The sequence below is a fragment of the Acinonyx jubatus genome, chromosome B4 (assembly GCF_027475565.1).
Source record: "Acinonyx jubatus isolate Ajub_Pintada_27869175 chromosome B4, VMU_Ajub_asm_v1.0, whole genome shotgun sequence".
Taxonomy (NCBI): Eukaryota; Metazoa; Chordata; class Mammalia; order Carnivora; family Felidae; genus Acinonyx; species Acinonyx jubatus.
The window spans coordinates 69,194,689-69,218,470 of record NC_069387.1 but is presented as its reverse complement, the minus strand read 5'-3'; the positions used below and the strand labels follow the sequence as shown (position 1 = coordinate 69,218,470).

General features: G+C 34.1%; 1 long non-coding RNA gene across 1 annotated transcript in view; it reads right to left on the bottom strand.

Annotated features, from left to right (window-relative positions):
• Positions 1 to 391: 391 nt before the first annotated feature.
• LOC128316384 (uncharacterized) overlaps positions 392 to 23,782 on the bottom strand; it is a 55,922-nt gene continuing 32,531 nt past the window's right edge. Inside the window, exon 3 of the long non-coding RNA XR_008300213.1 lies at positions 392 to 1,417. This is a non-coding gene — a long non-coding RNA (uncharacterized LOC128316384). The remainder of the gene's footprint in view (positions 1,418 to 23,782) is intronic.

Below are 23,782 nucleotides of genomic sequence, written 5' to 3'. Positions count from 1 at the left end.
TTCTTTATTTTTTTTTAAATTTTTTAATGTTTACTTACTTTTGAGAGAGAGTGTGAGCGAGCTGGGGAGGGTCAGAGACAGAGGGAGACATAGAATCCCAAGCAGGCTCCAGGCTCTGAGCTGTCAGCACAGAGCCCAACACTGAGCTCGAACTCACAGACTGTGAGATCATGACCGGAGCTGAAGTCAGATGCCCAACCGACTGAGCTATCCAGGCGCCCCAGTGATCCCCTATCCTTTAAGAAAAAGAACTGTCTGATAGAAAATAGTATAATTTTTTCAAGTTGAGGTTAGGGGCAAGGTCACAATGAGAAAGTCATCTGTTAACAACAGGAACCGACAGTAATATGAGGGTGAGGGATAAAACTCAAAACAATTGAAGGAGTGGCATGATGGGAAGTTGGAACCTGAGTTTAAAATGGCAGGATCATTTTTAACAACATGAAAACATAATGTAATATGTGGACTTGTTTGCCTCGTTATGATACACTTCCTTTGATCTCCCCAAATCTTCGATGCTTCACACAAAGACAACTTGTGTGTTAGGATATTTTTGGAAGATATTCAGGAAGATGAGTTTGACTCCAAAGAGAAAAAATATAAGCAGAGTGATGAAATGATCATTAAACCAAGTCAGTGGAAGCAGGAACTCAACCCACCAGTAATGATGAAAGTAAGCACCCCTTCTGAATATATAGAAATCCTTGGAGAGGCACTAAATTATCCACAATTTGTGGAATATAAGTTGAATCAATTATGTATAGATTTTAAGATGAAAGTTGACACCTGTTGATCTTTGAATTATAGATGATGCACAAAGGTGATGATCATATATTTTAAAACAAAAAAAATCACCAAAACTTCCAATTTTCATTCACTAGGATAAAGATACTTATATTTAATTCCATGATAGATGTTTATGGACACATTTGACACATTTTTCTTTCAGCAAAAAAATGTTAGAATACTGCATTCATCATTTGATCCCAAGTGAAAATAATTGTACAAATTTATTTACACAATTTGTATATTTACATATACATATATATGTACACATATACACAATTTGTATATGTATAAACACAGGGCAAAAAGGTGTTTACTCAAAATTCTAAGTGTTTATCCAGGGTGGGAATAGAAAATAATCAATACAAACTATTCTAATTTGTATTTTTCTACATTAAAAAAGTTTTTATAAACAGCATGCACTATATTTTAAAAATTCAGTATAATTATTTTCAAAAGTAAAAAAGTAAAGCTAAAACATCTACTTCTCATGGTTGCTAGGTGAAGTGTATGTTTAATGAAATGCAGGACCCTAATACAGCATTCAATTCATTACAGGTGCTCAGTAAGAATGAATTTGCTTTGCTCCTCTTCTCTGTACGTTTCTTACTTTCAGCTTCAGCTTTCTTTTCTGTAAAATGGAAGAAATCAGTAGTTATAACCTGGCAAATTATCAGAAACTTCTAGGGGAATTAAAGACAAAACAAAGCAAAACAAAACATCAGTAACAACAACAACACCACCACCAAAAAAGAACAGTTTCCTGGGGCTATATGCCTGGAGATTCTGATTTAGGTAATTATTTAGATAGGAAAAATGTTGACTCTGATGGTTTGTAAGGTATTTCTCTGATATTCTAGAATGTATTTATTATATTGCCATCCTATTTGCTATGTCTGATTATTCTACCCAGTTGAACATTGGTGTTAGATTTTATAAGGAGTAGAATGAGCAGGTATTGCAAAGTTTTGAGCAAGGGAATTAGTTGATACTATTAATGTTTTTTTTTTTTACTTTATTTTTTACTCTGAAATATTTTAAACATACAAGAATATGAAATCATGTATGCAGCAACTTTTTTTTGGTCAAATCTTGATAGATCAGAACCACGGTTAATGAACAGATAGACCACTCTTGATGAAATGGAAGTTCCTGGGTACTCCTATTTTCCTCTCCCAGAAGAAACAACCACTACGAAGTTAATGTTTATCATTATCATGTATAGTTTCATAATTTTACAACATGATTATGTACGAAAAATCTATAGCAGTAGTTTTATGCTTTAAAACTTTATAATAGTATCATAATGTAATGTTTTGTAACCCTTTCCTTCTTTTCAAACTTGCATTTTTGAAATTTATTTTAGTGTGTATCTCAAGTTCATGCTTTTAAATTGCTGTTTAAGAATCTATTATATGCATTTTTATTAAAAAAATTTTTTTTACATTTACTTATTGAGAGAGCGAGACAGAGCATGAGCATGGGAGGGGCAGAGAGAGGAGGAGGCACAGAATTTGAGGCAGGCTTCAGGCTCTGAGCTGTCAGCACAGAGTGCAGGCTGGAACCCACCAACTGCGAGATCACGACCTGAGCCGAAGTCGGACGCCTAAACCGACTGAGCCACCCAGGCGCCCTTATATATATATGCATCTTTAAAGGAAGCTCCCCAAATGCATCCTCTGCCCCACTCTAATAATTTAATAACTAAAATAAATAATTTTTGAGGCACAGGGAAGATCAAAATATCATCTTTATTACTGATAAAAACTGAATTATAAAGACAAAGCCTAATGTGAGGATCAAATGGTCCTGCTAATTCTCTTTCTGATCTGAAGGCACATTTGAATCTGTAAAGCACAAATGGACTCAGTTCTTGGACCTGCCCTGCTTGGGGAGAAGAATTGAAAGACAGAAAAAAGGACCAAATACCTGAGCTAGGACTTCAGAAAAATTAGCACCACTTATGTGAGAAATGATGACCCATGGTTGTCATCAACTACCCAGGTAACTTAGTTCATTTCCATGGGGAGGAATGAATAGGGTAAAATGCCATTAATATCTTATAAGTATCTTTAAATAGCAGAAGGTCTTGATTTTAATTAAATCTATTTTTTTTCAACTTTATAGTTTGTGTTTTATGTGTCCTAAGAAATCTTAATGTACCCCAAGGTAACAGATAATATCCTATATTCTTGAAACTTTATATTATTAGATTTTACATCTAGACCTATAGCCAATTTTTAGTGAATTTTTGTGTATAATGAAAGACATTCATTTTTTTTTCCCATATGGATATCCAGATGTTCCATCCCACTGTGGAAAACATTCCAGTTAGAAGACATTTAAGAGAGAGATAACATGGATTGACCTTAAAATGTATGACTAACTCAAATAAGAAAAAAAATCAAAATAATACTTTTAGTTTCTAGTATATGACAGGATAAGTTATCTGAATAAATTTCCCAGTGGGAAAAATGCTGAATAAAAAAATATTTTTAAATGTTTTAGTTTAAACACATTAGCATGCAGAATTAGCATGCAGAAAAATTTTAAGCCAAAAATCAAAAGCAGACATTCAGTAAGATAACTAAACACCAAGGATTAATTTTGCCCTAAGCACTTCAGCTCAGCTCAAGGAATCTTGAATTTCTACCCTGATAGCTGAAAAGGAAAAAAGACAAATGATAAGGATTTGAGGTGCTTCTGGGATTAGGATTCTACCTGGAGACCTCATCATAAAACTAGGGCCTAAATGGACAATATATTAAGTATCAAAAATAAACCAATTATGCAGAAGATGTGAAAAAATCACTTTTTTTCAGATTTAAGTGCTATCAAAAGGATAACAAAAAATCTCCTTGAGTATTCATGCCCAGAAGGCAGCCCTCAAATAAGTTTATAACCTCAATTAATACTACCTGTGTGGTCTGTGAAAGGTTAGGATTAAAAATCACTTCAGCGTCATTTTGGTTTAGTTGAAAGCCAATTTGCAAAAGTAAAGGTGAAATCTATTTAGAGGAATGTGGTTTCAAAAGTTTAGGACGTTCTAAAGAAAATGAGCAGTTTATATTCAAAAATCATAAAACACATGGAAATAAGTCATTGAGTGAAAAACAATGAAAAAGAGCAAAGAATATCTGACTCTCAAATATAAAATATTGAAATCATGAGAGACAAATTTACCTAGACTGTTCAAAGAAATTGAGAAGTATGCAAATATAAGCAAGATAGGAAGACGTAAAAATGCAAAGACAATTTGAAAAAAAACAATATTCTAGAAATTTGAGAAAACATACTGGTAAAGTAAAATAATGAAGAGCTAGTTAAATTTAGAGAAAACTGGAAGTTATGCTTGCAGAAATTGTTCATAAAACAAGGTAGAAATGGTGATAGAAAACTGTAAGAACTTAAGAGTTAAAGATGATAAAATAACAAGGTCTAATATACAGTTTATTGAAGATCCAGAATGAGATAACATGAAGCAGCAGCTGTATTTAAACAGGCATTGGTTGAAGATTTTGTTAAAAGTCATCAACTCTGACACAAAGTTGAGTGAAACTTAGGTAACAAAAATAAAAATAAATTTATTCCTAAAAAATTAGAACAAAATTGAAACAAATAAGGCAAGTTCTTAACAAGAATGGCAATTACATTGAGGAATGACTTTTAAAAAAATTTTTTTGTTCAATATATGTTTATTTTTGAGAGACAGTGTGAGCAGGTGAGGGGCAGAGAGAGAGAGGGAGACACAGAATCCGAAGCAGGCTCCCAGCTCTGAGCTGTCAGCACAGAGCCTGATGCAGGGCTCAAACCCACAAACCACGAGATCATGACCTAAGCTGAAGTCAGACACTTAACCAACTGAGCCACCCAGGTGCCACCCAGGTGACCAACTTCTTAATAGCACCAATGAAAGCCAAAAGATTCTCACTAAAGCAATTGTAAATGAGATGTTCAAGCATGAAAAAAAAAATCCCAAATAGTATATTGGAATGAAGAGAAAAAAAAGATTGTAAAGATATTGATAAATATGTGGGTAAATAATAAAATAATAGTAATACTACTTTATTGAAAATACTATCTTTTCCCTATTGTTTATTCTTGCCTCCTTTGTCATAGATTAGTTGACAGTATAATTATTTTGGGAGTCTCTATTCTGTTCTCTTGATTTATGTGTCTATTTTTGTACCAGTACAATACTGTTTTTTATGACATTTTGACAATATTGTTTCCAATCCATGAGTATGGAATATCTTTCCATTTCTTACTATCACCTTCACTTTCTTTCGTAAGTGTTTTATAGTTTTTGGAGTGCATGTCTTTGACTATAGTTTATTCTTAAATATTTTATTATTTTTGGTACAATTATAAATGGTAGGGTTTTTAATTTCTCTTTGTTACCATTTTGTTAATCTATAGAAACACTTCTGATTTCTGGGTATTAATTTTGTATCTTGCCACTTTGCTGAATTTGTTTATCGGTTCTACTAGTTTGTTGGTGGAGCCTATACATAGGATCCTATACATAGGATTTTCTATGTATAGATCGTCATCTGCCTAAATAGTGACAGTTTCATTTTTTTCTGTACCAATATGGATGCCTCTTATTTCTTTTTCTTACTGCTGTGGCTAGGACTTTTAGTAATATGTTGAATAAAAGTAACAAGAGTAGACATCTTTGTCTCAGTTTTCATCATTGAGGATGATCTTCACTGTGGGTTTTCATGTATGGCCTTTATTATGTTGAGGTATTCCTTCTAACCCCATTTTTTTTCTAACATAGACATAAACATTTTATTTTTTAATTTTTTAATATGTGATTTATTGTCAAATTGGTTTCCATACAACACCCAGTGCTCATCCCAACAGGTGCCCTCCTCAATGCCCATCACCCACTTTCCCCTCTCCCCCACCCCCATCAACTCTTAGTTTGTTCTCAGTATTTAAGAGTCTCTTATGGTTTGCCTCCTTCCCTCTCTGTACCTTTTTTTTTTTTTCCCTGTCCCCTCTCCCCTGGTCTTCTGTTAAGTTTCTCAGGATCCACATATGAGTGAAAACATAGGGTATCTGTCTTTGTCTGCCTGACTTATTTCACTTAGCATCACACTCTCCAGTTCCATCCATGTTGCTGCAAATGGCCAGATTTCATTCTTTCTCATTGCCAAGTAGTAGTCCATTGTATATATAAACCACATCTTCTTTATCCATTTGTCAGTTGATGGACATTTAGGCTCTTTCCATAATTTGGCTATTGTTGAAAGTGGTGCTATAAACATTGGGGTATAAGTGTCCCTATGTATCCTGTATCCCTTGGGTAAATTCCTAGCAGTGCTATTGCTGTCTAACCCCATTTTGTTGAGAGTTTTTATCAAGAATGGATATTGAATCTTGTTAAAAGTGTTTTTTTTGTTTTTGTTTTTTCATTTATTGAAATGGTATGATTTTTATCCTTCTTTTGTTAATGTGTATGACATTGATTTGTGAATATTGATCCATCCTTGCATTCCAGCAATATATCCTTCCTGATTGTGGTGAATGATCTTTTAATGTATTGTTGTATGTGATTTGCTAATATCTTATTGAAGATTTTTGTATCTATGTTCACCAGGGAGATTGGCCTGTAGTTTTTTGTTGGTGTGTCTTTGTCTGGTTTTGATATCAGAGTAATGTTGACATTGTAGAATATATGTGGAAGCTTTCCTTCCTCTTCTACTTTTATGGAATAGTTTGAGAAGAATAGGTATTGACTCTTGTGTAAATGTCTGATAAAATTCCCCGGTGAATCCGTCTGTTCCTGGGCTTTTATTTTTTGGTAGTTTTTAAATTACTGATTAAATTTCTTTATTTGTAATCAGTCTGTTCAGATTTTGCATTTCTTTCTGTTCAGTTTTAGAAGATTGTATGTTTCTAGGGATTTATCAATTTCTTCTAGGTTGTCCAGTTTGTTGGCATATGGTTTTTCATAGTATTCTCTTATAGTCGTTGGTATTTCTGTGGCGTTAGTTCTTCTCTCTTGTTTCTCTTTTTTCTTGATGAGTCCGTGTAAGGGTTTATTAACTTTATTTTTTCAAAGAACCAGCTCTTGTTTTCATTGATTTTTCTCTATTTTTTAAGTCTCTATGTCATTTATTTCTGCTCTGAGCTTTATTATTTTCTTTCCTCTACTCACCTGGGCTTTGTTTCTTCTTCATTTTCTAGTTCCTTTAGGTGTGAGGTTAGATTATTTGAGATTTTTCTTGTTTCTTGAGGTAGGCCTGTATCACTATATCCTTCCCTCTTAGAGCTGCTTTTGCTGTGTCCCAAAGATTTTGGGACTTTTTCATTTTCACTTATCTCCTTGTATTTTTTAGTTTCTTCTTTGCTCTATTGACACATTGGTTGTTGAGTGTCATGTTGTTTAGTCTCCATATATTTGTATTTTTCCAGCTTTTTTTTCTTGTGATTTATTTCTAATTCCATACTGTTAGGATAGAAAAAGATCATGGCATGATTTCAGTCTTAAATTTATTAAGGCTTTTTATGGCCTAACATATGATCTATTCTCAAGACTGTTCCATGTGCTCATGAAAAAAATGTGTAGTCTGTTGTTTTGGGGTAGAATGTTCTGTATATATCTGTCATGTTTATCTGGTCTAATGGGTCATTCCAAGACATTGTTTCCTTATTGATATTCTGTTTGGATGATCTATCGATATATGTGAGTGTTAAAGTCCCCTTCTATTATTGTATTACTATCAATTTCTTTATGCCCATTAATAGTTGCTTTATTGTTCCAGTTTGCTCATTATTTTCAAATATACATGGAACTTTTGAAAATTGTGTTTAGTCATTAAGATAGCATCACCAAAATTTAAAAGATTAATATCACATAGCACTTATTTTCTAATCTCAGTAAAATTTAGAAATAAATGACCACAGAAATCAAAAAGCAAAATTAGAAAAATTCTAAACATTTGGATATTTTTAAAACATACTTATAAACAAGGGAAGTTAAGATACATTATAACTAAATGAAAGTAAGAATTTTATGTGGCAGAACCTAGTAAAAATATTGATAACGAGAAGTTTACTACCTTAAACACTTAAACCACAAAAGAAGCAAGTGATACAAGAATAATATCCTTGTTTCCACTTAAATTTCAAAAACAGGCAAAGATATACAATATACTGTATAAACATGTTTGCCCAAGTATATACATAAAAGTAAGGGAATTATTAGTATAAACCTCAGAGTAATGGTTCCCTTGTTGCATGGAAAATGGACAAATTGAAGAATTTAGGAGAATTGAAGAATTTAGGTATAGGGACTTCTGATTCCTACTAATTCTCTATTTCTTAAACCAAATAATAGATTCATGGATATTCATTATATTATTCTTTGAACTGTACATATATGTCTACATATTCAATAATTTCTAACACATTTTATAGATAGAACTCACAGAAGAAAATCAGGGATGGAAATTTGAAACAAGTATACAAAGGAGCTGTATATACTAATTCTCCCTTTCTCCCTCCTTCTATTCTCTCCCTCCTTCCCCCCATTTATACACACAAACACATGTCCAAGGAAACATCCCAAACACATCAGAGTATCTGTTTTCAGTGGAGTTGAGAAGAAAATAAAATGAAATTAAACCACAAGCAGTGGAAGCAGGGCCCACTAATGATATTATGTCATAAAGGGAGGAATATGCGTAACGGAACCCTCAATCCCTGTGATTCAGCAAAACATAAGGAAACCAAAAACTCAAAACAGAAAGAAATAAGAATTTTAGAAATTTCCGTTTCAATGAGGACTTACTAGACCACCCTACTTAAACTGCAGTTTAAATCCTCTATCAGCTGCTGTCGTCTATTCACCTTATTCCATTTCCCATCATTTCCTGTTGTCGTTGTGAGTTTTTCTCACTGAGAGCCTTGCATAGTACCTGACACATAATAGACAATAAATAGTACTTTGTACAAAGCAACCATTCAACTTGTTTTTGAGTGAATGGAAATATGCCTTCTAAAATTTGGTTATGAAGTAGAGTAGGGTGAGTAGGAATGATAGAGGTCCAGGACTGGTTTTTTTTTTTTTTTTTTTTTTTTTTTAAATATATATGGGAAACACTGATTTTTAAGTGCTCATGGGAAGGATCCTCTTCAGGGAGAGGGTGAAGAGGCATGAATTAGAGATTAGTAATGAAGTGAGGTCCCTGAGATGACAGACGTGGTGGGACCTTGCTCACACGGGAAAGAGTTGGTCTTTGAATAGAGAAGGGAAACTACCTTTGATTTAAGAGAAGAAAACAGATGTGAAGATACATGAAGGTATATAGATTTAACTGCTGTGATATTGAAGGGCAGGAAGGAGAAGGGAGAAATTGCCAATTGTATTTTGAAAATACAGTATTTACATGGTGGAGCTTAGTCTAATGCCTATTTGTAGCCCTCAAGTAAATTTTGTAAACTACTTCAGAAGAAACAAACCAAACAAAACAAGCAAAAAAACAAAACAAAACACCCAAAACATGTTTCTTTCAGGAGTCTTTCCAACAGGAGAAAATGAAAAATCGTTCTCTAGAGTCTAGGAAAGAATAGTGTGTGAGCTAATTCATCTACCTGGTGCTGAGAATTTGTTCCTTGGGGAAGTCAAAACTAATTATGCTTGTGCCAACCGAGAGTTGGTCTGGAACTCATTCTTCCCATGGTAGTGATGATGTGTCATCCACAGAAACAGCAAGAACATCATTATCAAGTGTGTACTTCAAATAGCTCAGTCTTAAAAAACTCTGGATTTCTTCAATTACCACCCAATAAGACAAAACTCACAATGAATGTTAGAAAATCTATTTTTGTCTTTGATGATATGTTTGAATGAGTTTTGAAATTTGAAGATTTTATCATCATAATCTTTCATGCTAATCATTTCATTTTTTTAGATGGAATTTAGATTTTAGCTGGCTAAAATCCAAGTAAGGTTCTTGTTAAACATTTCAAACATAATCGTTCAGGTGTTTAAAAAAATAAAAAAACAGTAAGTGATTTCATTTGTAGAAGCTCCCAAATTTTCTTTAGAAAAGAGGTTTTTGAAAGAAGCCATTTATGGGACAGATAGTTCCTCATGAATGTAACTCCGCAGCTGAGAGATTAGAGAGCCCCTCCCCAACCTTGGAAAACAAGTATGGAAGAGCCCTAAGGAGAAAAGGTAGGAGGAAGGCTAAAGGAGAGACATCTACAAAAGCCTACCCTCAGGGAAAGAGATAATTCGAAGTACAAATCCCTCCAAAAGAAATGTCTACAATTACTGTTTAATTTTTTTCATTCCAGAGGTGTTAGAACTCAGCAACAATTTGAAAATCTTTGTGTTGCTGGGTCTGGAGTATGAGTGTGGAACAAAATTGTATGCTTTAAAATATGCACACAATATTTCAGAAATTATCACTCTGTATGGCAGTAAACTTTATAAATTATTGGATTAAATTTAAGGTAGGAGAAAGTATATGTTTTTCTCAGGTCCTTGTATACTATATTTTTAAAAGTTTTCCTATAATTTTTTATTAATAAACTGATTTATGAAGAAAAGAATAATTAGAAGAAATAAAATATTTTTGTTCTAAACTTTTTGGCTCTTCCTGGGTACTAAGTACCATATGTTCTTATACTTTTGATCTACCTTGTCAATATAGAACTAGTAGGACACAAAGGATATCCTTGCTTCCTGATGTTTTGAGTTTTGAGTTGTTTTTGAGTTGCTCAATATCAGTAAAATTCCATACTCAAGCAAGGCTAATTGTATCATGTTCATTTACTTCAGTTGGTTCATAGATGATATTCGTTTTGATTTATTTATAGTTGGGAAAAAGCATGGATGTAAGAGACTTAATATACAGCAAATGGCCAAATCACATACAAAAATAGAGCTATGACCCACAACCTTTAGTAATCAGCCCAGGAAACTAATCCATTATCTATGGTAACCAGCCCAACTATAAGTCAGACTTGTAGAATATTGGATTGCCATCTATAGCTACCAGAGTACAAAGCTGAACAATAACCCCTGCAACAATCAGCCCCAAATGGCCAGGACTTGATTAATAACTGCCTTAATTTCCCTAATTTTTGTCCTACTCCAAACTTAGGACCAACTTGAAAAAGCCAAATATACATTCCTAACCCATCACATAGGATATCCCATTTCTAATTAACCGGCCTCCAGCTTCCCTATGTCATCAAACCCAGTGAGGGCACCCCTGAAGCCTTCCCTTTTTTTCACGATAAAGTTTTCTCTGTGCCTGCCTTTCAGTCTCTGCCAAGACTTCAATGACAGTAGCTAACTCTCTTGCTATGGCAAGCTTGGAATAAATAGCCATTGCTTAGTCTCATTTGGTTGGTCTTTGTTTATTTCCACATGTTCTGTCATAATTTCTCCTCTATACAGTTCCTACAGCATCTGTTCTTTCTTCAAAAGGGCCTCTATACCTCAGTCTATCAGCAGATAGACTCCCGTCCATGCCTAGCTGATAGCTACTCACACTTCAGATCTCAGGTCCATGACCCCTTCTACAGCATTTCAACTAGGTCATATCAATGTAAGTCAGATCCTTCTAGCACCAAGCACTTCTTTGGACGTGTTAGAATTGTTTGAATCAAATTACTGCCACTTTCCCCTATTATATTTTAAGGTTCCCAAGGGTGGTTACTATACAATTTGCCCATCACTGTATTCTGAGATGATAGCCTCCAGATAGTAGGTGCTTGATGAATACCAACTTGACAAAGGAAATAGTGATTTCTATTCTACTTTGTAAAAGGAATACACTACTTAATAATAGGGCCTGGGAGTGATTGACCTCAAGAGACTCTTATCTTTCTGAATCATTCACCTTTTACATAGGGCTTATGAGTTTAAGCCTCTACATAGTGTCCCATTGGAAATTACCCCCACTACCTCCCCTTGATCCCGATGAGTGTCCTCATCTTTCATTAGGTATTTGACAAACTCTTCATTTCTTTTAAGACTCTGGTATAAATCCACTTCCTCAAACAGCTTTGATGACTCAAGCCTGGTTGGTGTCCTTTGTGGCCCCTCACCTTGTCCATATTTCTATGTGTTTTGTTATAATTATTTATTTACATCTTATCCCCTTTAATCCTGAACTCCTCAAAATAAAAGCCTGTATTCTATTCATCCTTCCAAAAATAAGGCAGTATGTACTTGTTGAATAAATTACCAAGTCATAGCAATTAGTTTTTTACTGTGTGCTAACCAAGTACCAATAGATAATACTCTTAGTTCATTTATCCTCAAAATAACCCTGCAAATCCAATAGTATTATCTTCCTTTTTTAGATGAGAAAGATTGAGTCAGAGGGATGTGAGTGCCTTGTTGAAGGTCACACACCAAGGTATAGCAAAGGTAGACTCAGTTCAGACATGTTATACTTCAAATTGGATAATCTGAACTTCATGCTACATTAAATATAGATTCTATGATCAATTATGTAAAGTCTTAGTCTTGTCTAATTTTCTTTTTACCATGTAATATAGTTCCCATTTATCCCCTAAATTCTCCTTTGATTGTCTAGATACCATATTTAGGGAGCACACATGAATTCATGAACTTAAAATGCTTAATCCAATATCATCTTCCATATTTATATTAAAAATATTGCTTAAAATTATTTGGAAAGGTGCACTCTTCTCTAAAACATAAAATGTCATTCCTTAAAAATTTTAGTTCCTAAAGAAATTTATGTTTAAAATGTATATATTAATCACTTAATGTTAATCTTTACTTGTTATTTTCTTGTACACTTTTTTTTAGAAAGCAAAAGTTCCCAGATAATAAATCATTCTCAGATTTCTTTGCCTAACTTCTATACATAAATGAGTTTCTAGATGGTTCTATGATGAGTTAAGGCCTTATAGGTGATTTAACATCACAGAACATCAAAGTTCATTGTTGACATTAATGCGATGAAATAAAAAGCGGTAACGTTTGAACTGTTCTCAGTGTGCTATTTGCAAAATGTAAAATACTCATTAAATGTAACCCAGAGTTTATAAATTGATTTATGTCAACACATGAACTAAACACTACCATTTACTGTAACATGCTTTTTATTAAACACATCATGAGATCAAAATGGCAGTTAGAACAGCTTATTCTTTCATATTAAGTGGAGGTATGAAGCTGTTGCCTGTATTTAAAAAGGTAATAACAGTCATTTTGCTTTTCTTTTCAAAGCACGATACATCAGCTAGAGCTCAACTAGTATTTCCTACTAAAAAAAGACCTCAATATGAAGAGGCAAGAAGCAAGGTAGTAAATTACATTTCTTGGGCTTCCTTGTCCTAAATAAAATGAGAATCAAGTAGATTCTTAAATCTTGCAATATCTAACGTACACTTTAACTCTTTCTCCCAATTACTCACTTTCTTAGCATAGACTATTTTTTTTTTCATTTATGAGTTTTTTAAACGTCTGGTAAAGGCTATAAAGACAGTTTATATAATCCTTAAGGAAAAATAGATTGGCTGGTAAATAGAGTCCTAGTTTATTCAAAGATGTGAATGCCAGACAAAGGTAGCTTGGTGATATTTTCCCTTTCTTCTTCTTTTTTTTTCTTCAACTTTTCCCCGTGATTAGAACCAAAGTCAAAGACCAAGCATCTGCATAGGTGCAATATATAACATTTGGCACATACTATATGCTTTCAAAGAATGAGATGTTATTTGGTTCTCTGTTTAATACTACCCTTAAGTAAGCTACCATGATAATGATTGCCTCTCTGCCCAATGTTCATGTTTTAACACTTTCATCGCTGGTGGGAATAAAAAAGAAAAATGGAGAATGGAGGGATACGAGGAAGTGGAATAAGAAAACTTCTGAGTCAAAGATTCCCATTGGGAATATGTTAATCAAGACAACAGTGTTTTGCTTGACCAAGCAGTGTTTGACCTTTTAAAACAGAAAAATTTCATATCCCTAATTTCACGGAACTTAAGACACATCCTGATTTCAGAGTTGTTGAAATGTGGAAAAAATATTTTAGAAACAGTGAAATATGGTAAATATCTGGACTTCTGGCTTCTTTCAGCAAATTAAAATATTTGATCACACTAGCTCTGTGAATCCATGTGGTAACAATAGCTTCTGTCAAGTAGTGGGTGCTCCATTTGGTTTCCTTTCCCTTCCTCCCTTCTTCCTTGTCCTTTCATTAATTCCACACATACCAACATAGTGTCTGCTAGGAGCAAAGACACGATCCTGGGCTTCAAGGAGACATTGGTTAATGAACGGGTAACATTCCTGCCTTTGAAGAGCTTACTTTTCAGCTAGAAAAGACAGGCTTTAAATGAATAAATTAGTCCTGTGATCATTTCAAACATGGAAAGTTCTATAAAGAAATTGAAATCAGGACATGGAATATAGGGTGATTTGGGAGGTCTGGGTATCATTTTCGATGATGTGATAAGACCTCCTTGAAAAGGGGAAATTTGACCAAAGCCTTCAGTGATGAAAAGGAGCCAGTCCTATAAAGTCCTTCTAACTTTCTGACCCATCTTTTCTTGTGCTGTTGGGTTTTTTTGTTTGTTCTCCTTGGAAGACCCTTTCTTTGAACTGACTTGTTTATATCTCTGAGCCTTTACCTTGATTCTCTTCTCATTGCATTTTTTTGATGATTTTATCAAAGATTTAACTATGACTTAGCCCTTTTAGTATTCTAGTATTTTTATCTTAAATCCAATGCTCTATCCTAAGCTCTAGAACTATTTTTTTTAACTACCTAGAAATAGCCTGGAAAGTTCACAAGCACCACACTCTAAGTAGATACAAACTGAATTACTTATTTATTTCATCCTTAAGTTTCTCCTTCAACTGAATTAGAGTAATTATTATATCGTATGCACTATTTTATTTTTAACACTTTTATTCTTACTATGTGCCTGAAACTGTTCCAAACACCTTACAAATATTGTACGAGACTGTATATTTATTGAAACAAGGAACTATGTTTTTCATCTACCTACTGCTCTTTGCATATAAAGGACTTTCAATAATGCCTAGTGAGAAGAAAAAAAAAAGAATCAGTAAATAAATACAATGAATGTAGAGAGTTATTGAGAAGAATGAAAAATGTTGCTGATCAGACACATGGTAGCCAGCAATGAGGGTCCAGTCATGTTGGTGCTCTGAATTTATGGAAGGTTCCACTTTGCATAGTTACATTCTGCTCTCTATGTCTAAGCATAGGGAAAAATAACAAAGGGGGTGCCTGAGTGTCTCTGAGTGTCTGACTCTTAATTTCAGCTCAGGTCATGATCCTAGGGTTGTGAGATTGAGTCCTGCATCAGGTTCTGCGCTGAGTGTGGAGCCTGCTTGGGATTTTCTCTCTCTCTGACCCTCCCCCACTCTCTCTCTCTCTCTCTCTCTCTCTCTGTAAGATAAAATGAAATAACAAGGAATGTAGCGTTGATTTGAAGTTAGATTTTGTAAAGTGCATGTAGTGGAAAGATAATAGCACATGAGAATAGCAGGTGCTGGACAAAGTGGATGTCAGGTCATCATTCTTAGGTCTAAGCAGAATGGGAAGGAAATATCAAAATGATTGATAAAGGGGAAATAGTTTTTATTAACTTACCTTTATTTCTCTAAGACTATGAGAGCAGAATAGGATTGGGAGAATAAAAGAAATGTGAAATATGTGTATGCACACACACACAGTTTTTATTCTATAGTTGTTCTTGCCCACAACTTGGATCACTTGAGTTTAATCTTTCTCTAGAGAAATGATTACCCTAATCCGCATGGCAAGATCCAGAGGATGGCTTGGAAAGAAGAATGAAGGTGAAACTCTATAGAATAGCACCATCCATAAGAAATGTGGTATGAGTCACATATCTAATTTTAATTTTCTACTACCACATTTTAAAAATAAACAGATGAAAATTTCCAGTATACTTTATGTAACCCAATATATCCAAAATATTTCATATATATTCAACAGATAACAATATATACCATATATAACCATAATGAGGCATTTTACCTTCCTTTGCAATCAGGAGTGCATTTTACACTTAGCACACCTCAATTCGAGCTAGCCATGTTTCTAATGATAAATAGCCATTTGTGACTAGTGGCTACCACATTGGACAGAGTAGATCTAGAACAAGGAAGTCAAGGAATGGTGAAGTTTGGGGATGAGATATATTCACCACATGGTTGCCCAAATCTTCCTGTATCTTGATGGGATTTAGGTATCACACAAGAAGATTGAATCAAATGGCAAAGATTTTGATAATCTGAAAGAAAGGAGAAGATGAGAAAAGTTAGGTATACCTCCTGGTCATTTAGAGGATTGTTGAAAAAGAACTTTCTTTCTACCTGTATCATTTATCTTCAAGACATTTATATCAATAGAGGAGTATGAGAACATACAGGGAATTTTCTACCGGTTTTTTAAGGTGTTCTTTTGGGAACTAAAGCTGACAACTGTCATTTCACCTAAGTCTAACTACTTCAAAGTTATAAATTTACCTTTTGTTGTAAGGAAAACATTACAGAGAAACTTTAACTTTTAATTTTTAAAAATAGTCTCTAACCATTTCCACCTCTCTGAAGGGTTGTGCCACTGCTGTCAACACAAAAGCCCCCTGAAATGGTGTAACTTTGAAACACAAATGTCAAGTGAGTAAGACACTCAAAAAGCTTCATCTTTCATATGTGTCAAACATCAATCAATGTGTTGCCATTTTGGGGGGAGAAAAAGGCTAAGTGTTTTTAAAATCGGTTTTTAATATATAATTATATCTACTCATTATCTTCCATTAAAAAAGTAATAGGCCAAGTTCTTTCAGTGCAGAATTTCAATTGACTCTAGAAAATGAAAATGAGTTTCTGCTTCTTCTAAACTACAATTATGATGCCATATTTTAAAAACATCTTGATCTTGATAATGCTATCAAATGAGAGTCACCTTCAAAAAAGACTTTAGAATATTTGACTGGATGCCGAGGGTTTTCATGACCATGTTGTTCATCATTGTATCTCTGAAACCAATAATCAATTCTTGGCTATGTGATATAAAAGAGATCTAAACGTTTCCAAAAACGTTTTTTAGACAACTGCATCAGTACATTAACCCAATTTAAGAAAGTGTGCTAATTATAAAAACAAAGATGGGCCCATTGAAAGTCTGTTTTTCTTCTCAAAATCCATTAACTACTGAACCATTTCGTTGCCTACTGACACCAAAAAGAAGACAAAGCAAAAGCAAAACAAAAACAATAAACATTAAGACAGATTTTTGGGAACATTAAGCAGTTACTGGCTTCTGGTTTTGTGCTAGTACATTATGATAAATATAAACTATTATTTCTCACTGCTGGTATTTCACCTTATGGTGTTGCATCTGTGTTTAGCCAAAAAATGCCAGATGGCATTGAGAAACCAATTGCTCACTATGCAAGAACAATGACATATACATTACACATAAACTGACAAAGTTCCAGCAGCTATCAAGAGAGCCAAAAATCCCTCCAATCACTTTTGTCAGGCTCTTACAATTAATGGAGTACAGATGCCTTGGAATAATCTTTGGAGATTCTTCTCTAAGGATAATCATACATGCTTAATTATGTAACCATGGATGCATCTTTGAACTTTTCTCCCACCCACATCCCAGCTTAGAAGACTATAATTTCAAAAGCTCCTTTATTAAGTCACCAGCTATTGGCTTCTGATTATGTTGTCTTTCTCCCATCATTTGGTAGAAGATCTAACCTTTTCACACCACTTCATGATGCAGAAGTGACCAGTGGAACAACTACCCAAGAAATCAAGGCTGTTATAATTTTTCAATCTGATTTTTCTGCTCATAATTGACTGTTTCTTGGGAAGCCTTTTTTTCCATTGTAAGAAATTAGTTCGGATATGTGCAAACAACATATTTAGAAACTCTTTCCATTAAAGCAGTAACAAGTCTGGGGACACAGAATAAGTTATTTTAAAAGTGATGTAAATATTTGTAATATATGCCACATGAAGACCCTGAATCAAGGAATATTGGTCAACAACTTTGACTTTTCCTAGGTTGTTCTAAAGGACAAACTATTATTATTGTAGATACCTTCTATCGTTTGTTGTAAACCTGACAGTAACAACCACAGCTGTATACTAATTATATAGAACACAAAGGTTATCAAACAACCTTATTTGGGGAAATAGCCATGCATTTACTTAAATTGAATGTAAAGAATTTTTCAAAGATTTCTGGTCCTGGTGGTACTATGAATTTATGCTCCCCATCCCAAAACAAACATATGGCAATGGTAAATAAAATATGAGACCCAAAACAAGAAGATATATCTGTATTTAAGCTAAAGTCTTTGTGAACCAGAAAAAGATCAGTAACAAGCTGCATGGAGGATGAAGCCATGGGCCTCTGCTGGACCTTAGGTCTTAGGAGCCTGGTCGTTGGATTCCTAAGGGTAACAAGGACAAAAATCACCACATACAGATTGGTGACCTGGATCCAAGTTCATGAAAGCAACAACAACAGCAACTCCAACAAAACTGGGGATGGGTAGGACTTTTCTGCCCTTGAAGAGATGGAAGAAGTCTGTGACTGCTGCCTGGGGTTGTGGCTTTTGAAATCTGCTAGAGTGAGCAGAACAACTAAACAAGCAGCACTTGGGCCAAACCACCTGCTGATTCAATGACTAACTTTGCAATTTCTCCATTGTCACCCTGGAACAAAAATCCACCTGTGGAAACAGAGTGGGGGATGTGGAGAAAGGGAATGGTAAGTCATTTCCACTATTATGAGCCTCAACATGAATCTTCCAACCACATACAGAAAATGTAACATTAAGAAAGAGTAGCAACAAAATCAGCAAAAAGAAGTTGTATTCACTACTGACAAAATGCAAATAATATAGAATCTTAAAATGACTTAACTGTATGTTAACAATCCTAAAACTGGTAAGGATAGGAAATTAACCATAAAAATAATGATAGAATACAAATAGCTATAAATTAAGGTCAAACCAATATGAAAAATAACCAGCTAACAATCCTTGAAATGAAAAATACAGCCACTGGATTGAAGAATTCATCAGATAGGAATTTTAGATTGGATCCAATCACAGAAACAATGTGATAGTACCTAAAATTCAGCCTAATGAAGCACAGAGAGATGAGAAAAACAAGAAAATCTAAGGAATGATAGTTAGATGGAAAAGCTCCAATGTATTTCTAGTAATAGTTCTAGTAATAGAGAATATGGGAAATTGTGAAGAAACTGTCAAAGAGATAATGGCTGAGAATTTCCAGAACTGCAAGAAAAACTCAGAACGTCTTAGGCTGAAATAGTACAAAAAGAGTAGGGCAGAATAAATAAAATCGACATCCATGGGATACATCATAATGAAATTGCAGAACATCAAGCCTAAAGAGATAATCTTGAAAGTTACCAGAGAGAAAAGACAGGTGGCCTGTAAAGGGTCGACAACTAGACTGACAGATTTCTTACCAGCCAAAATATGTTTCAAAAGTAGCCTGAAGTAAAAGTATTGTTGTTGTTGTTGTTATTATTATTATTAGTGACTTAATTTTTTAAAGAACAGTTGAGGTTTACAACAACATCGAGAAGAAAGTATAGAAACTTCCCAGTTACCCTTTGCCCCTACATATGCATAGCTTGCACCATTATCAACTTCACTCACCAGAATTGTACATTTTTTTTAACCAAGGATGAACCTACATTGACCCATCATAATTACCCAATACTCATTTTTTACCTTAGGGTGGCTTCACTTAGGATGTATTTAAGTTTCTCCCTGTCTTTTCATGGTTTCATATTTAATTTCTTTTTAGCAGTGGGTAATATTCCATTGTCTGGATGTACCACAGTTCAATTCTCCATTCACCTACTGATGGACACCTTGGTTGTTTCCAACTTTCAATAATTATGAATGAAGCTGATATAAATATATTGGTGTGCAGATTTTTGTGTGACCATAAGTTTTCAATTCCTTTGGGCAAATATCAAGGAATGTAATTGTGAGATCATATGGTAAGAGTATGTTACATTTTGCAAGAAACCATCAAACTTCCTTTCAAGTGACTGAACCATTTTGAATTCCTATTGCTCCATATCCCTGCCAGCATTTGGTGGTGTTAGTGTTCAAGATTTAGGCTATTCTAATAGGTACATATTGGTATCTTGTTGCTTTGATTTGTATTTCTTTTTTGTAAGTTTTTTTTTCTTAATGTTTATTTGCTTTTGAGACAGAGCATGAATGGGGTAGGGACAGAGAGAGAGAGGGAGACAGAATTCAAAGAAGTCTCCAGGCTCCAAGCTGTCAGCCAGAGTCCTACGCTGGGCTTGAACCCATGGACCTCGATATCATGACGTGAGCCAAAGTCAGATGCTTAATTGACTGAGCTACCCAGGTGCCCCTAATTTGTATTTTTATGATTATATATGATGTGAAACATCTTTTCAGATGCTTATTTGTCAGTTGCTTATCATTTTTAGTGAGGTGTCTACTAAGGTCTTTGGCCCATTTAAAAAAATTCAGTTATTACTGTTGTAGGAGTTCTTTGTATATTTTGAACAAGAACCCTTTATCAGATGTGTCTTTTGTAAATATTTTCTCCAAGTCTTGGCTTGTCTGTTCATTCAGCTGGTATTGTCTTTCACATAACAGACATTTTTAATTTTAATGAGATCCAACTCATAAATCACTTCTTTCATGGATCATGTCTTTAGTGTTGTGTCTAAAAAGGCCCCACCATACACTGAGTCATCTAGATTTTCTCCTATGTTATCTTCTGGAAGTTTTAGTTTTTGCATCTTACATTTATTTCTAACAGCTATTTTGAGTTAATTTTTGTGAACAGTGTAAGGTCTTTGTCTAGGATCTTTTTTTCTCCCACTTTGGGATGTCCCATTGTTCCAGCACCATTTGTTAAAGAGGCTTTGTTCAATTGTATTGCCTTTGTTTCTGTGTCAAAGATAAGTTGACTATATGTTTGTGGGTATATTTCTGGGCTCTCCATATCATTACATTTATCTATTTGTCTTTTATATTCCAAATACTACACTGTTTTGATGACTGTAGATTTAGCATAAGTTTTGAAGTCAGATAGTTTGAGTCCTAACTTTTTCACTTTCAATATTGAGTTTGCTATTCCGGGTCTTTTTCCTTTCCTTATAAACTTTAGAATCTGTTTACTGATACCTATAACTTGCTGAGATTTTTACTGAGATTGCATTGACTCTATAGATTGAGGTGGAAAGAACTGACATCTTGACAGTATTTTTTTCTGTCTATGAACATGGAATCTCTCTTCCTTTAGTTGATTTCATTTATCTGAGTTTTTCAGTTTTCCTCATATAGGTTGGCTACATATTTTGTTAGGATTATGCCTAAGTGTTTAATTTCTTTGGGAGCTAATATAAATAGTATTATGGGTTTTTTCCAGCTTTATTGAGACAGAATTGACATACAACATTATGTAAGTTTAAGGTCTACAATGTGTTGATTTGATACACCTATATATTGCAAAATGATTACCGTAGAGCATTAGATAACACCTCCATCCTGTCACATAATTACTATTTCTTTTTTTGTGATAACATTTAAGATCTGTCCGTTTAAGGGCGCCTGGGTGCTCAGTCAGTTAAGCGTCCAACTTCAGTTCCGGTCAGGATCTCATGTCTCATGGGTTTAAGCCCCGCGTTGGGCTCTGGTGCTGGCAGTTCAGAACCTTGAGCCTGCTTCAGATTCTGTGTCTCACTCTCTCTCTCTGCCCCTCCCCCTCTCACACTCTCTTTCTCTCAAAAATAAAATAAACATTAATTTTTTTTTAAAAAAGATCTGTCCTTTTAGCAAATTTCAAGTGTATATTATATTATTAGTTATAATAACTATGTTGTACATTAGATCCCCAGAACTTGTTAATCTTATCATTAGAAGTTTATATCCTTTGACCAGCATCTCCCTATTTTTCCCACCCCCTTGTCCCTGGTAACCACCATGCTACTCTCTGTTTCTCCAAGTCTGTCTTTTTTGGATCCCACATATAAGTGATATCATACAGTATCTACCTGTGTCTGACTTATTTCATTTAGCATAATGGCTTCAAGATTCATCGAAGTTAGTTGCAAATGGCAGGATCTCCTTTATCCATTCATCTGTTGATGGATTTTTAGGTTGTTCTCATACCTTGACTGTAGTGATTATTGCTGCAATGTGGGTGTGAATGCATTTCTTCAAGATCCTATTTTCATTCACTTTGGATATATACCTAGAAGTGAAATTGCTGGATCATATTATAATTCTATTTTTATATTTTTAATTTCAAATTCCATGTATTCATTGTTGATAGACAGGTGAATAAATAATTTTTTTAAGTTTATTTATTATGAGGGAGACAGAGACAGCATGAGTGGGGGGGATGAGGCAGAGAGAGAGGGAGACAGAGAATCCCAAGTAGGCTCTGCACTGTCATGTGGAGCCCAATGTGGGGTTCAAACCCATGAAACCGTGAGATCACAACCTGAGCAGAAACCAAAAGTTGGTTGCTTACCAGACTGAACCACCCAGGCACTGCAGGAGTAATTTTTGTACATTAAACTTGGATCTTGCAACCTTACTATAATCATTTTTTAGTTCGGGGTGGGGAGTGGTTTTTGTTTTTTTGTAGATTCTTTGTATTTTATACATAGATGATCATGCCATATGTCAACAAAAACAGTTTTATGTCTTCCTTCTCAATATGTATACCTTTTATTCCTATAGTAGCAAGGATTTCCAGTACAGTGTTTAAAATAGAGGGGTGAGAGGAGGCATCTTTGCCTTCTTCTTGATCTTAGTGGGAAAGCATCAAGTTTCCTACTATTAGGTATGTTATTAGCTATAGGGTCTTGTTTTGTTTTCTTTTCTTTTTCGGATAATCTTTATCAAGTTGAGAAGGTACCCTCTCTATTCACTTTATTCCTACTCAACTGAGAGGTGTTTTTTTTTTTTTAATTTTTTAATCATGAATGGGTGTTGGATTTTTCAAAGGCTTTTTCTTTCTCTATTGGTAAGATCATGTGATTTTCCCCTTTTTGGTCTGTAGTGTGATGGATTATATTGATTGACTATGAATGTTGATTCAGCCTGGCATACCTGGGATAAGTCCCATTTGGTTGTGATAAATAATTGTTTTCATACTTTTTAAAAATTAAATTTGCCAATATTTTTTTAAGAATTTTTCATATCTATGCTCTTGAGATATATTGGTCTGTAGTTTTCTTGTAATGTCTTTGGTTTTGATTTAGGATAATGCTGACCTCATAGAATATGTTAGGAAGTATCCTATCTCCTTTTACTTTTGAAAGAGATTGAAGAGAATTGATATAATTTCTTCCTTAAATGTTTGGTAGAATTCACCACTGAACCCATCTGAACCTGGTACTTTCTGTTTTGAAAGATTATTAATTATTGATTCAGTTTTAATAAATATAGGCCTATTCAGATATTTGTTCTTATGTGAATTTTTATATTTTAAGTATTATATCTTTTAAGAAATTAATCCATTTCATCTAGGTTATCAAATTTGTGGGCAGAGAGTTGTTCATAGTGTTCCTTTATTGACCTTTTGATATCCAGGGGGTCTGTAGTGATGTCCCCTCTTCCATTTCTGACATGAGTAGTTTTTGTCCTTTCTTTTCTATTTTTTCTCTTAGTATGGCTTATTAATTTTATTGATCTTTTCAAAGAACATTTTGGTTTTGTTGATTTTCCTTATTGATTTCCTGTTTTTAATTTCATTGATTTCTTCTTTAATACTTATTTCTTTTCTTCTGCTTACTTTGGACTTAATTTGCTATTTTCTAGTTTTCATATGTGAAAACTTAGATTATTAATTTTATTTTATTTTTTATTTTTTTTAAATTTATATCCAAATTAGTTAGCATATAGTGCAACAATGATTTTAGGAGTAGAT